This window comes from Geotrypetes seraphini, chromosome 3, assembly GCF_902459505.1.
Source record: "Geotrypetes seraphini chromosome 3, aGeoSer1.1, whole genome shotgun sequence".
NCBI classification, from domain to species: Eukaryota; Metazoa; Chordata; class Amphibia; order Gymnophiona; family Dermophiidae; genus Geotrypetes; species Geotrypetes seraphini.
Genome location: NC_047086.1, coordinates 4,794,591 through 4,810,936, shown reverse-complemented (window position 1 = coordinate 4,810,936; position 16,346 = coordinate 4,794,591). Strand labels below are relative to the sequence as shown.

Below are 16,346 nucleotides of genomic sequence, written 5' to 3'. Positions count from 1 at the left end.
GTGGATATCCAAAAGTTTGGAAGGAAAGAAGAGGTTCTGCTGTTGGGAGATTTCAACCTGCCGGATGCGGACTGGAATGTTCCGTCTGCGGAATCGGAAAGAAGTAGGGAGATTGTGGATGCCTTTCAAGAGGCTCTGCTCAGACAAATGGTGACGGAACCCACAAGGGAAAAAGCGATATTGGATCTGGTCCTCACAAATGGAGAGAGTATCTCTAATGTTCGAGTGGGTGCTCACCTGGGTAGTAGCGATCATCAAACGGTTTGGTTTGATATAACGGCTAAAGTGGAGAGCGGCCGCACGATACTTAAAGTCCTAGATTTCAAACGTACGGACTTTAATGCAATGGGAAAGTATCTGAAGAAAGAGCTGTTAGGATGGGAGGACATAAGAGAAGTGGAAAGACAGTGGTCTAAGTTGAAAGGAGCGATAAAAATGGCTACGGACCTTTATGTGAAGAAAATCAATAAAAACAAGAGAAAAAGGAAGCCGATATGGTTCTCCAACCTAGTGGCTGAGAAAATAAAGGCGAAAGAGTTGGCGTTCATGAAATATAAAAAAACCCAAGAAGAGGAGAGTAGAAAGGACTACAGGGTGAAACTGAAAGAAGCCAAGAGAGAGATACGTTTGGCGAAGGCACAGGCGGAAGAACAAATGGCTAAAAATGTAAAAAAGGGAGATAAAAATTTTTTCAGATATATTAGTGAAAGGAGGAAGATAAAAAATGGAATTGCTAGGCTAAAAGATGCTGGGAACAAATATGTGGAGAGTGATGAGGAGAAAGCAAATGTGCTAAACAAATACTTCTGTTCTGTGTTCACAGAAGAAAATCCTGGAGAAGGACCGAGATTGTCTGGCAAAGTTACACGAGAAAATGGAGTAGATTCTGCGCCATTCACGGAGGAGGGTGTTTATGAGCAACTTGAAAAACTGAAGGTGGATAAAGCGATGGGACCAGATGGGATCCATCCCAGGATACTAAGGGAGCTCAGAGAGGTTCTGGCGAGTCCTATTAAAGACTTGTTCAACAAATCTCTGGAGACGGGAGTGATTCCTGGGGATTGGAGGAGAGCGGATGTGGTCCCTATTCATAAAAGTGGTCACAGGGATGAAGCAGGAAACTACAGGCTGGTGAGCCTCACTTCAGTTGTTGGAAAAATAATGGAAGTGTTGCTGAAAGAAAGGATAGTGTATTTCCTTGAATCTAATGGGTTACAGGATCCGAGGCAACATGGCTTTACAAAAGGTAAATCGTGCCAAACGAACCTGATTGAATTTTTTGATTGGGTGACCAGAGAGCTGGATCGAGGACATAAGCTAGATGTAATTTACTTGGATTTCAGCAAAGCCTTTGATACAGTTCCTCATAGGAGGCTGTTGAACAAACTTGAAGGGCTGAAGTTAGGACCCAAAGTGGTGAACTGGGTCAGAAACTGGCTGTCGGACAGACGCCAGAGGGTGGTGGTTAATGGAAGTCGCTCGAAGGAAGGAAAGGTGACTAGTGGAGTCCCTCAGGGTTCGGTGCTGGGGCCAATCCTGTTCAATATGTATGTAAGTGACATTGCTGAAGGGTTAGAAGGAAAAGTGTGCCTTTTTGCAGATGATACCAAGATTTGTAACAGAGTAGACACCGAAGAGGGAGTGGAAAATATGAAAAAGGATCTGCAAAAGTTAGAGGAATGGTCTAATGCCTGGCAACTAAAATTCAATGCAGAGTAATGCATTTGGGGATTAATAATAGGAAGGAACCGTATATGCTGGGAGGAGAGAAGCTGATATGCACGGACGGGGAGAGGGACCTTGGGGTGATAGTGTCCGAAGATCTAAAGGCGAGAAAACAGTGTGACAAGGCAGTGGCTGCTGCCAGAAGGATTCTGGGCTGTATAAAGAGAGGCGTAGTCAGTAGAAGGAAGAAGGTGTTGAAGAATGGTCATTGGTGAGGCCCCACTTGGAGTATTGTGTTCAGTTTTGGAGACCGTATCTGGTAAAAGACGTAAGAAGACTTGAGGCGGTCCAGAGGAGGGCGACGAAAATGATAGGAGGCTTGCGCCAGAAGACGTATGAGGAGAGACTGGAAGCCCTGAATATGTATACCCTAGAGGAAAGGAGAGACAGGGGAGATATGATTCAGACGTTCAAATACTTAAAGGGTATTAACGTAGAACAAAATCTTTTCCAGAGAAAGGAAAATGGTAAAACCAGAGGACATAATTTGAGGTTGAGGGGTGGTAGATTCAGGGGCAATGTTAGGAAATTCTACTTTACGGAGAGGGTGGTGGATGCCTGGAATGCGCTCCCGAGAGAGGTGGTGGAGAGTAAAACTGTGACTGAGTTCAAAGAAGCGTGGGATGAACACAGAAGATTTAGAATCAGAAAATAATATTAAAGATTGAACTAGGCCAGTTACTGGGCAGACTTGTACGGTCTGTGTCTGTGCATGGCCGTTTGGAGGAGGATGGGCAGGAGAGGGCTTCAATGGCTGGGAGGGTGTAGATGGGCTGGAGTAAGTCTTAACAGAGATTTCGGCAGTTGGAACCCAAGCACAGTACCGGGTAAAGCTTTGGATTCTCACCCAGAAATAGCTAAGAAGAAAAAAAAAAAAAAAAAATTTAAATTGAATCAGGTTGGGCAGACTGGATGGACCATTCGGGTCTTTATCTGCCGTCATCTACTATGTTACTATGTTACTATATGGGTGATGTTATCCCTCAGACCATAATTAAAAAAAAAAAAAAAAAACTAACTACCTATAACTACCTCTATCTCTCCCTAACACTTACTGACCAGCACCTAATAATAATAATATAATTAAATAAATAATAATAATTAACCTTTGTAAATGGCAGGTAGGACTAGAAGCAGCAAGTCTTCAATCAAGACGGGTAGTTCAGTCACTGAGAGCACCCAGGGGGTGGCTATGGTCCGAGTACAGATGGAAGGGGAACTAGGAAGGAGGACAGAGGTCTCTGTACAGACTGAGGCCATCCCCTCAAAGATGTCTACAGTCTCAACACAAACAGAAGTAATGGATCAGTCGAACGAAAGCCTTTTGCTGGAGCTGAGGAGCCTGAGAGAGGAGGTTCAGCGCTTAAGGAGCATCCGTGACGACGAGACCTTCATCGATGGAGTCATCCAGGAGCTGTCCCAGATCACCGAACAGGAACCTGACAAAACCACCCTGGGAACACCCAAAGCATCCAAACCTGCAAACTTGAGACCAACCACCGGAATGCAGGAAGTGGCTGGAGATGCTGACTCCTGGCAGCTAGTGACTTCCTCCACAGGAAAACGCAGAGGACCTAACTCTATCTCTTTTTCTCACATACAGGGCAGCTCTACATCGACACCACAAATCGCCCTGAGGAACAGGTATCAGCTGCTACAGGAAGGTCCGGAGAACGAGGTGCAAGAAGTTGTTCAGCAGACGGTTCCAGCTCCGGAATCAACAGAACGGCCCACCCCCAAGAAGCGCAGAGTGGTGGTTATCGGGGATTCGCTGCTGAGGGGCACCGAGGGACCAATTTGCAGATCAGACCTACAATCAAGAGAGGTCTGCTGTTTGCCAGGGGCCAGGATCCGGGATGTAACCGCTTGCCTTGACAGACTCATCAAGCCCCGTGATCACTTCCCCATGATTCTAATCCACGTCGGAACTAACGACACCACCAGGAGCACCACGAACAGCATACCTGAGGACTTCAGAGCCCTGGGGGAGAAGCTGAGGAGGATGAATGCGCAGGTGGTCTTCTCCTCGATTCTCCCTGTGAGGGGCAAGGGCAGAGCCAGAGATGATCGAATACAGAGGGCAAACGACTGGCTGCGAGGATGGTGCAAGGAGATGAACTTCGGGTTCCTGCACCATGGGGAAGCTTTGAACGGACTACATGGACACGACGGCCTACACCTGACCAGAAGAGGGAAGAATGTCCTTGGACACCGTCTAGCCCGCCTACTTCACAGGGCTTTAAACTAGGTAAGTCGGGGGAGGGTACAGACACAAATAGCATACCTAACGAACTAAACTGTAAATACTGTTTTGAGGATGTGGTAAGAAGTCACCGAAAGTCTGGGTCAGGGGCGAGTACACACACCTTCGAGTCGGGGATAGGTTCAAATCATAAGTATGGGCCACATTGTAATTCCAGGTCTAGGGGGAGTACACATTGTAATTCTGAGTCTTTGGGGAATACACATTGTAGATCTGGGTCTGTGGGGAATACACATTGTAGTTCTGGGTCCAGGGGGAACATATACAAAGCAAAGACTGCTGGGTCTAGGAGGAACATATATAACATATATAACGGTGTTCAAGTAGCTCAAGCAGGTATATCCCCACTGATATGTAACAAAAATACAACATGGAGGGCTATGTACGTCAACGCACACAGTTTGGGAAACAAGATCCTGGAGTTGGAAACAGAAATAAGGAATGCCGACCTGGATGTGGTGGCGATATCTGAGACCTGGCTCACAGACTCCCATGGGTGGGACATGGTCATACCGGGTTACAACTTGCTTCGCCGGGACAGAGAAGGCAGATTGGGAGGAGGTGTAGCATTATATACTAAAGATGACATTAAGGTCACAAGAATCTCAGATGTCCAATACACTGGGGAATCCCTTTGGGTTAATTTGGCCAGAGGGAAGGACAAATGCTTGTATCTTGGCGTAATTTACAGACCCCCAAGACAACAGGTTGACCTGGATATGGAAATAATCGGGGATATAGAAAATATCACCTTGCGTGGAGACACAGTATTGTTAGGCGACTTCAACATGCCTGATGTGGATTGGGATACACTAACCTCCGATTCTGGCAGCAACAGGAGGCTATTAAACTCTATGAAAGGAGCTGGTCTGAAGCAACTGGTGTTAGACCCAACAAGGGATCAGGCAATACTGGACCTATTACTTACCAACGGAGAAAGTGTCACAGAGGTCTCGGTGGGCGACACATTGGCCTCCAGTGACCACAACATGGTATGGTTCAATCTTAGGAAAGGTTTCACTAAATCTAACACGCTGACCAAGGTCCTCAAATTCAAGGACACAAACTTCCAAGACATGGGTTCCTTTGTTCACCAGGCGCTACAAAGCCAAGCAAAAACCGATAGCATGGAAGAAATGTGGTCGACTTTGAAAGCCACCATACAAGAAGCGACAAACCGCTATGTTAAATTAGTAAGTAAGCGGCGAAGAAACAACAAGCCGCAATGGTTCACTGCGGAGATCTCGGACCTCATCAAGGAAAAGAAAAAAGCTTTCATCTCTTACAAACAATCAGGGAAACAAGACTCTAGGGCAGACTACCTGACCAAGTCAAAAGCAGTCAAAACAGCAGTCAGGGAGGCTAAATTTCACATGGAGGAGTCTCTGGCAAAGAACATCCAGAAGAGAGAGAAATCCTTCTTCAGGTATATCAGTGATAGAAGTAAAAACTCTGGCGGGATTGTACGTCTAAGGAAACCAAACGGAGACTATGTGGAAAAGGATTCCGAAAAAGCCCAGCTATTAAATGAATACTTCAGCTCAGTCTTCACCCGTGAAGCGCCGGGGCTTGGCCCTCAACTACAGACAAGGGCAGACTCAGTTGACCCATTTAGTAACTTCGAATTCACGCCCAGCAGTGTCTACGATGAGCTGTCAAAACTCAAGGTTAACAAGGCAATGGGGCCTGACAACCTACACCCCAGGGTGCTTAGGGAGTTGAGTGATGTCTTGGCAGAGCCACTGTCGGCACTCTTCAACCTCTCCCTTAGTACGGGAAGCGTCCCGTTGGACTGGAGGACGGCTAACGTCATTCCACTCCACAAGAAAGGCTCAAAGATGGAGACAGCAAACTACAGACCAGTGAGTCTAACATCTATAGTGAGCAAACTTATGGAAACTCTGATCAAACGACAATTGGATAAGATCCTGGATGAGGAAAATCTACGGGACCCCCGTCAACATGGATTTACTAAGGGAAGATCATGTCAATCCAACCTGATCAGCTTCTTTGACTGGGTGACGGGGAAGCTGGATGTTGGGGAGTCCCTGGACATCGTGTACCTGGACTTTAGCAAAGCATTCGATAGCGTACCACACCGCAGGTTGCTGAACAAGATGAGTTCTATAGGATTAGGTGACACATTGACGAAATGGGTTAGGAACTGGCTTGGTGGTAGGCTTCAAAGGGTAGTGGTGAACGGCACCCCCTCAGAAATGACGGAGGTGATCAGTGGAGTGCCACAGGGTTCGGTCTTGGGACCGACCCTATTCAACATCTTTATAAGAGACTTGGCAGAAGGGCTTCGAGGTAAAATAGCATTATTCGCCGATGACGCCAAACTAAGTAATGTAGTGGGAAAATGCACAACGGACGAAGATTCAATGCCCGACAACATGATGCACGACCTACTCCTACTGGAGCGCTGGTCTAGGACCTGGCAACTCAGCTTCAATGCCAAAAAATGCAAAGTCATGCACCTAGGCAACCACAATCCAAACAAGACTTATACTCTTAATGGTGAGATCCTAACAAGAACGGTTGCAGAACGGGACTTGGGGGTGATCGTCAGTGAGGACATGAAGGCTGCCAGCCAGGTAGAGCAGGCCTCATCCAAGGCAAGACAGATCCTAGGTTGCATTCGCAGGGGTTTCGTCAGCCGTAAGCCGGAAGTCATTATGCCATTGTATAGATCCATGGTGAGGCCCCGCCTGGAATACTGTGTGCAATTCTGGAGACCACATTATCGCAAAGATGTGCTGAGATTGGAGTCGGTTCAGAGACTGGCCACCCGGATGGTCTCGGGACTCAAAGATCTCCCGTACGAAGAGAGGTTAGACAAACTGCGGCTATACTCGCTTGAGGAGCGCAGAGAGAGGGGGGACATGATCGAGACGTTCAAGTATCTCACGGGCCGCATCGTAGCGGAAGAAGATATCTTCTTTTTCAAGGGACCCACGGCAACAAGAGGGCATCCGTGGAAAATCAGAGGCGGGAAACTACGAGGTGACACCAGGAAATTCTTTTTCACTGAAAGGGTGGTTGATCGCTGGAATAGTCTTCCACTGCAGGTGATTGAGGCCAGCAGCGTGCCTGATTTTAAGGCCAAATGGGATCGACACGTGGGCTCTATTCACTAGGCAAAGGTAGGGGAGGGTCATTAGGGTGGGCAGACTAGATGGGCCGTGGCCCTTATCTGCCGTCTATTTCTATGTTTCTATGTTTCTATGGTGCCCCGATGCAGACAGCTTCAAGAACTTTAGAAAGGTGTTTGTCTTCTCAGTTCAAAAAATTCCGCGTTCAAACACGACTTCACGGCTCCGCGGAAAACCGAGATCTTTTGCTCTTATCTTTCTTTCTTTTCTATAATAAAACTAAAAAGAAAATAATTTCTTTTCTTTATTTCTTTTAACTGTTTTTGATGGCAGGGCCTTGTTCTCTGCCTCAGCCCTCATACTTTGATTTGACCGAGACGGTTTTTCTTTCCATGTCCCACCCAGTCACCAGCTTCAAAAAGTGTAGCAGGTGCCAGCGCACTATTTCACTTACAGATCCCCACAAGTGGTGCATCGAGTGCCTAAGGCCAAACTACCATGTGGAGTCTTGCTCGTGCTGTGCAATGCTACAAAAGCAGTCCATCAAAAACCAGATATTACAACAGAAGCAGATTTTCGGTACCATGGATGCTGCTTTAGTACCTTCGACACCGACCAAACCTCAATATCCAAGGCATCGACATCGCCAGAGGTACCGGTGTCCAAGTCGGTGTCGCCGTCCCAGTCATGTAAGCCAGCTAAGAAGCCACCAGCTTCCCAGACAGGGTCTCTGGCTGGTACGACTTGACTCTGTACCTTTTTGGCCTAAGACCTCTGATGCAGCTCGCTTCCACGTCTAGAGGTGCATCTTCCTCGATGTCTTCCTCACCGGAGCGAGCTGCAGCACCAGTTATACCAGCATTCACCCCCCAGATATCGGTGCAAGCTTTTAAAGAGAAGCTTGATGCTCTCTTTAAGTTAGAGTTTGAGGACATGTTTCAAATGCTCACTCCCATGTCGGTTCCTCCGGTACTGGCCCAGCCTGAGTGTCGCTCCTTACCAGATGCAAGTACAAAGGCTGCCTCATAAGTACCACCTCGATGACACCGATCCTCTTCATCGAGCCATGTTTCTCAACACCACTCTTCAAAGCATCGATCTACTTCACCGAAGCATTGCTCCTCAAAGCTTCGGTCCTCTAAATCAAAGCATCATTATTCACCTTTACTGAAGCAACGCTCCTCACCTTCGGTGTTCACCTGCACCGAAACATTGGTTTTCACCTTCAGCAAGGTGTTGGTCATCGAAGCATAGCTCTTCTAGGTACCGTTCAGCTTTTCCGGAGTGGGTACGTAAACAGAATTGTGCTTCTGGACACAGATCAAGACGCTCTAGCCATTTGTCTCCAAAACCTCCATCTTCAAAATCTGGGAAACATGCTAACAAATCTGAGCATCTCTCTCCTGTACGCTTGGATAAGTGGAACTGTTCTGCATCACCTGCTTCTTCAACTCAGTACTATTCTTCTTCCATTCCCGAAGATTCGGATCTTCATTTTCAATCTACTCATGGGGCTTCACCTTCCTCCACGGAAGCTTATGGTTCCCAAGCAGAGTGTTCTCCTCGTTCCTGTTCTCATCGGGAACCTTCACCGTCGAAACCTGTCTCATTTACTTGTTTCATTAGACAGATGGGTAAGGACATTGCAATAAAGAAGGAGGCAGACTCTAAATATTCCAAGGAGTACATGGAGGAATTAGAAATCAAACATCCTCCTAAAGAACTGCTTAAACTTCCTATGAATGGCATCCTGAAGCACACCTTTCATAAGAATTTGGAAACCCCATACTCTGTGCTAGCAACCCCTAGGAAACTGGACTTTCAGTATAAAATTATTCCTTGTCCGGGTTTCAAGAAACCCCAGTTGTCTCGCCAATCTCTCGTTGTGGAGTCTACTCTGAAGAAGTCAGCCCCTTTTAAAGTGTACACTACGGTACCTCCAGGACATGAAAGTAGATTGATGGACAAGTTTGGGAGGTGTTTATAACAAAATTCTATGTTGGCCAATAGTGTCTTAAATTATAATTACTTCACATTGAAATAGGTTGGCAAGGTCTCAATCCAGTATTTCAAATACAAATACTTGCCTTCATATTGTACTACTACTACTACTTATTATTTCTATAGCGCAGAAAAGGCATACGCAGTGCTATACATTTTAACATACAATAGACAGTTCCTGCTCAGAAGAGCTTACAATCTAATTTACATTACAGGGTTGGGGAGATTATGATAGAGGAAATGATACAGGGGGTCTAGGTATCTGATAGCAGTGAGTGGGAAAATGATACAGTGGGTCTAGGTATCTGATAGCAGTGAGTGGGAGTTTAAGTTTAAAGTTTCAAAAAAAGTGGGCTTTTAGCTTGGATTTGAACACTGCCAGGGATAGAGCACGACGTATTGATTCAAGCAACCTGTTCCAGGAATACGGTGCCACAAGAAAGAAGGGACGGAGTCTGGAGTTGGCAGTGGAAGAGAAGGGTACAGATAAGAGGGGCTTGTCCGATGAGCGAAGATCAAGGGGGGGAGCATAGGGAGAGATAAGTGAGGAGAGATATCGGGGGACTTCAGAGTGAATGCACTTGTAAGTCAGCAAAAGGAGTTTAAACTATATTTGGAAATGGACAGGGAGCCAATGAAGTGACTTGAGGAGAGGGGTAATGTGAGAGCAGAATTTTGAATGGATTGAAGAGGCGAGAGACGGATTTCAAACATATGTACCACTCTCTCAATTGGCTCCGACAGCATCTGGTGCAATCCTCCTATGATGCCTTTGAGCTCTCATCCAGAGTTTCAGCAATCTCAATAGCCATGAGAAGACTGGTGTGGCTAAGAGTGGCAGATATAGACCCTAACCTCCAAGACCGGTTAGCCAACATTCCGTGCCTGGGGGATGAACTTTTTGGTGACTCAATAGAAAATGCAACCAAAAAGCTCTCTGAGCATGAAAAATCTTTTAATTCATTGCTAAGACCAAAATCTAAGTCTTCAGCCTCTAAAGCGTACAGACCATCTTCATCCTATTAGAGACGTTATCCAACAAAGTCTGCGCCTTTGTGTAGACCACTGTTCTTCAACCGCCGGTCCGCAGGAAATTTCTGCCGGTCCGCGCAAGGCCAGCAAGATTAAAATCACCATAGGTCCGTTTTCAGACCTCCTGTCCCGTTGTCCCCACACACAGCTTCGGGAGGGTGGTATGCAGGCAAGCAGGCTGGCTTTGGCCAGGGAGGGTGGGAGAGAGGTAGGCAGGCAGGCAGGCTGGCATCGGGGGTGGGGGTGGGACAAAGTGTGGAAGGCAGTGAGAGGGACATGGGAAGGATTAACTGGGGGCACTAAAGACATGGGAAGGAGGCACTGGGGGCACTAAAGACAGGAAGGGGCACTAAGGACATGGGAAGGAGGCACTGGGGGCACTAAAGACATGGGAAGGAGGCACTGGGGGCACTAAAGACAGGTAAGGCCCAGCGTGGAAGACCCGTTTCAGAATTTCGAGTTCACACTTGGCAACGTCTACTACGAACTGGAAAGACTCAAGGTGAACAAAGCCATGGGACCGGGTGCTCAGTGAGCTGCGTGATGTCCTGGCAGAACCACTATCAAGACTCTTCAATCTCTCCCTAAGTTTGGGGAGAGTCCCCATAGACTGGAAAACAGCTAACGTCGTTCCACTGCACAAAAAGGGTTGCAGAGCAGAGGCTGCAAACTACAGACCGGTGAGTCTCACATCAATAGTATGCAAACTCATCAAACACTAATCAAACGTAAATTAGACGCAATCTTGGATGAGGAGAATCTACGGGATCCCAGTCAACACGGATTCACCAAGGGTAGGTCCTGCCAATCCAATCTCATCAGCTTCTTTGACTGGGTAACAAAACAGCTAGACTTGGGAGAATCCGTGGACGTCATATACCTAGACTTCAGCAAAGCTTTCGATAGTGTCCCGCATCGCAGGCTGTTGAGCAAGATGAAATCAATGGGGCTGGGAGAAACACTAACTACATGGGTCAATGACTGGCTGAGTGGCAGGCTTCAGAGGGTGGTAGTTAATGGTACCCTCTCTAAAACATCGGAGGTGACCAGTGGAGTACCGCAGGGCTCAGTCTTGGGCCCACTCCTTTTCAACATATTCATAGGGGACCTAACTCAGGGGCTTCAAGGTAAGATAACGTTATTTGCTGACGACGCCAAACTATGCAATATAGTGAGAGATGGCAATTCGCCCAATAGTATGACACAGGACCTACATTTGTTGGAGCTTTGGTTCTCGACCTGGCAGCTGGGCTTCAACGCTAAGAAATGCAAGATCATACACCTCGGCAGCAGAAATCCGTGCAGAACTTACACCTTGAATAGTGAGACCTTAGCTAGAACTTCAACAGAACGAGACTTGGGAGTGATCATCAGCGCAGACATGAAAACTGCTGATCATGTGGAAAAGGCTTCATCTAAGGCAAGAAAGTTGTTAGGTTGCATCCGCAGGAGTTTCGTCAGCTGGAAGCCTGAAGTCATAATGCCATTATACAGAACCATGGTGAGATCTCATTTGGAATACTGTGTGCAATTCTGGAGGCCACACTACCGAAAAGATGTGCTGAGAGTAGAGTCGGTGCAACGGATGGCCACCAGGATGGTCTCGGGGCTCAAGGATCTATCGTACGAGGAAAGGCTGAAAAATTTGCGGCTGTACTCACTCAAGGAACGTAGGGAGAGAGGAGATATGATCGAGACGTTTAAGTATATTACCGGCCGTATCGAGATGGAAGAAGAGATTCTCTTTCTCAAAGGACCCTCAGCCATAAGAGGGCATCCGCTCAAACTCAGGGGCGGGAAATTTCATGGCGACACCAGGAAATATTTCTTCACCGAGAGAGTGGTTGATCCTTGGAACGAGCTCCCGGTGCAGGTGATCGAGGCAAACAGCGTGCAAGAATTTAAGAGCAAATTGGAAAAGATTTGATATGTAATGTAATATAACTGCTTACTAAGACTATACTCATTCTGTTACTATGTCTTACCCTAAATGTCATGTACCCTCCTGGAAATGTCCAGCTTCTTCTTATGTAATCCGCTTTGAACCGCAAGGTACAAGCGGAATAGAAATCACTAATGTAATGTAATGTAATGCCCAGTGGGATCCCTTAGAGGGTTAAGCCAAGGGAACCTGTCACCAGGAGTGGGATCCCTAGGATAGTAGACTTGGGGGTGGGTCAGTAGAGTGGGAAGACCTGATGGGCTATGGCCCTTATCTGCCGTCATCTTCTATGTTTCTATGAAGGGGCACTAAAGACATGGGACGGAGGCACTGGGGGCACTAAAGTCATGGGACGGAGGCACTGGGGGCACTAAGGACATGGGAAGGAAGGGAGGGAATAGAAAGGGACAGTTGTTGGGCCTGAGTGCAGAAAGAAAGAAATGAAAGGATACACAGACAGAAGGAAACGCAACCAGAGACTCATGAAATCATCAGACAGCAAAGGTAGAAAAAATGATTTTATTTTCAATTTAGTGATCAAAACGTGTCAGTTTTGAGAATTTATATCTGCTGTTTATATTTTGCACTATATTTGTCTATTTTTCTATAGTTACTGAGGTGACCGAGCTCGTGAAGATGGGGCGGAAACGGGGTTTTTAAATTTTAGTCCTAGTAGTTTGCTGGTCCACGGGTGTAAAAAGGTTGAAAAAATGCCAGCAGCATCCTCAGAAGACTCAAACCCCTGCTGCTTCCAAATCAAATCAGTCTTTTTGACTATCTCAGAGATAGTTTGACTGAAGTTATGCTCTGTATGTCTTCCCCTCTTCCATCTGAGGTTGTCTAATCCATTTCTACCATCGCTGGAAATTAATCACTTCTGATCTCTTGGTCCTCACAATCATAAAAGAAGGTTATTCTCTTCATTTCTTTCATACTCCCCAGATTACTCGCCAAGAGAGTTTCCTTCCAACCCCATTCAAGCCTCCCTTCTTCTCCAGGAAGTTGAAGCTCTGCTCATTCTCAATACTATCGAGAGGGCTCCTTCGGAACAGCAGAACACGGGGTTTTACTCCTGGTATTTCCTGGTCCTGAAGAAGACCGGAGGTCTCCGATTGATATTGGATCTGAGATCTCAACAAATTTCTTATCAAATAAAAAATTGGATGCTGTCTCTGGTGTCTTTGTATCCCCTACTGGATCACAGTGATTGGTTATGCTTTCTGGATCTCAAGGAGGCTTACACTCTCATTCTTATTCACCCAGCCTCTCGCAGGTTTCTCAGATTTCAGGTGGTAAAAACTCTGGGAGATGATGCAAAGCTGAAAGGGAGTACCTTGGAAAATCAACATTACCAATACGAGTGCCTGGTAGTAGTAGTAGCAGCAGCAGCTTTACGAAGTCACAGATTCCAGATTTTTCCATATCTGGATTTTTGGCTCATCAATGATCCTACAACTCAAGGGGTTACTGTAGTGATACCTCAGACTGTTCTGTTCTTACAAAATTTGGGATTTGAGATAAACTTCCCCTAATCTCAGCTGCAGCCCTCTCAGACTCTGCAATTCACTGGAGCTCTTCTAGATACTGTACAACTCGGAGCATTCCTTCCTCAGCAGCGCCAAGATGCTCTGGTAAAACTCTGCCAACAAGTGTCTACCCTTCCTTCACTCTCGGCGAGACACATGATGGTTCTCCAAGGTCACATGGCTTCCACAGTTCACGTGACTCCTTTTGCTAAACTTCACCTAAGGTTCCTCAATGGACGCTGGCTTCTCAATGGTCACAATCTCTCAATCCACTCTTCCAGCACATTACAGTGACATCTTCTGTTAGGCAATCTCTTCAATGGTGGACATTCTCTTCCAATCTTTCCAGAGGTTTGCTGTTCCAAACGCTCTATCACCAGAAGTTTCTCGAGACAGATTCTTCGACCTACGCTTGGGGGAGGGGGGGCCATCTAGATGGTCTCCATACTCAAGGGCATTGGTCCACCACAGATCATTGAAATCATATAAATCTGTTGGAGCTCAGAGCGATCTTCAGTGCTCTCAAGGCTTTTCAGCATCTTCAAAATCAGGCCATGTTCTTTCGTACAGACAATCAAGTAGCCATGTACTATGTGAATAAGCAGGGAGGAACAGGATCCCTTCTCCTTTGCCAGGAAGCACAGAAGCTTTGAAATTGGGCAATCGCTCACAACATTTTTCTGAGCTCTCTGTATTTTCAAGGAGAGAAAAATTCACTGGCGGACAAATTAAGTCGCATCCTGCAACATCACGAATAGACGCTCAATTCATCGACACTTCATCAAATTTTTTCTCAGTGAGGGACTCCTCAAATAGACCTTTTTGCATCTCCTCACATCAAACTGCCCCAGCTCTGTTCCAGCCTCTACTGTCCTCATCACCTGGAGGCAGATGCTTTGCTTTTGGTGTGGATGAAAAAATTTCTCTATGCGTTCCCTCCATTTCTACTTATTCTCAAGACACTTGTCAAACTCAAATAAGAACATTCCACCATGATTTGGATAGCTCCTTGGTGGCCCAGACAGCCTTGGTTCTCCCTTCTACTTCAACTCAGCAGCAGGGAACCTCTTCTACCAATATTTCCATCTCTGCTTACACAGAGTCACAGTTCTCTTCTTCATCCCAATCTGCAGTCTCTACATCTGACAGCCTGGTTCCTTTCGGCATAACTTCAAACCTTCAGTTTTCACAACCTGTCAGACATTTTGAATGCTTCCAGAAACCTGCCACAAGACAATATTACACTCAAAAATGGACTAGGTTTTCTTCTTGGTGTGATCTTCATCACCAGGCGCCTCAGTCTACCTCCTTGTCTTCAGTTATGGATTATATATTTCATTTATCAGGCCTCAAATCCACCTCCGTTAGAGTCCACCTCAATGCAATTATGGCTTTTCATCAAGTGTTAGAGGGAAAACCTCTTTCTGCTCATCCTGTGGTTTCTAGATTTTTGAAAGGACTTTTTAATGTCAAACCACTTGCTAAATTAATGAAACCTCCATTTGAATCAATGTCGATGGCTCATCTTAACTATCTCACTTGGCAGGTAGTCTTCCTCATCGCTCTCACGTCTGCTCGCAGAGTCAGTGATCTACAAGTTTTGAGAGTGGACCCACCATTTACAATTTTCCATCATGACAAGGTGGTTCTCCGCATTCATCCAAAATTCTTACCCAAAGTTGTTACAGAATTTCATCTCAATCAATCCATTGTACTTCCAGTGTTTTTTTTCCCAAACCTTATTCCCATCCTGGGGAAACAGCTCTTCATACTCAGTAGGCCAACGTGCATTTGCGGTCCAATTTGCAACGAACCTAACCACATAGATCATCTCCTCAACTTTTTGTCTCCTTTGATCCTAACAAGTTGGGGCGTCCTGTTTCCAAAAGGATGATTTCCAATTGGTTGGCTGCTTGCATCTCATTTTGTTATGCTTAGGCTGGGCTGCAACTGGAGGGCTGTGCCATAGCCCATAAGGTTTGAGCTATGGAAGCTTCACTGGCTTTTCTCCACCCTATTCCTTGGTTCATACTTTCACCTCTCATTACTGTCTGGAATCCTGTTCCAGACGGGATGGACATTTTAGTCAAGCAGTATTACAAATTTATTTTCCCAATAGCCAATTCTCCCACCATCCCATTCTGGTTAGCTTGAAGGTCACCCACATGTGAGAATATGCTGCCTGCTTGTCCTGGGATAACACCTGTTATGGTAAGTAACTGTGCTTTGTTGACTGGCAGCCAGTGGCCTCTGCGGAGCACCAGGGAGCTGGGTCTTGTGTATGTGAAGGTTCTTCAAGAGTCAGATGGCGGCATTTTGTACTCAGTGTAGTTGACTGGTGTTATTTTAGTAAGTCCATTAGGAGCATGTTGCAATAGTCCATACGGGAGAGGATGAAAGCATATAGTAGTTGAGCAAAGTCCAGCTCCGAGAAGTATTGTCTGATTTTCTGTAGCTGTCAAAACAGGGCAGATACTACTTGGGAGATATGGTCAGAGAGTGAAAGGTGGGGGGATGGGGGAAGGGGAGAGAAGGTGTTGACCCTGCAGGGGAGGAGAGAGTAGGGAAGATAAGGTACAGAGATGGAAGATGGATGGTGAGCAGGGAGAAAGAAGAAAATGTCAAATGGGCTAAACCCTGGTGAGCGAGTTAACAGAAGATAAATAGAAATCAGAGCCTGGGACCAACATGATTTGAATATTTTATTTAGATCAAATCATTTTTATTGATAAGAAACCACAACCAAACCAACATAGTTCAAA

General features: G+C 46.2%; 1 protein-coding gene across 2 annotated transcripts in view; it reads left to right on the top strand.

Moving 5' to 3' along the window:
• The window catches only part of SLC16A10 (solute carrier family 16 member 10), a 141,676-nt gene that overhangs the window by 36,328 nt on the left and 89,002 nt on the right, over positions 1-16,346 (top strand). The gene's annotated exons all lie outside the window — the stretch shown is intronic.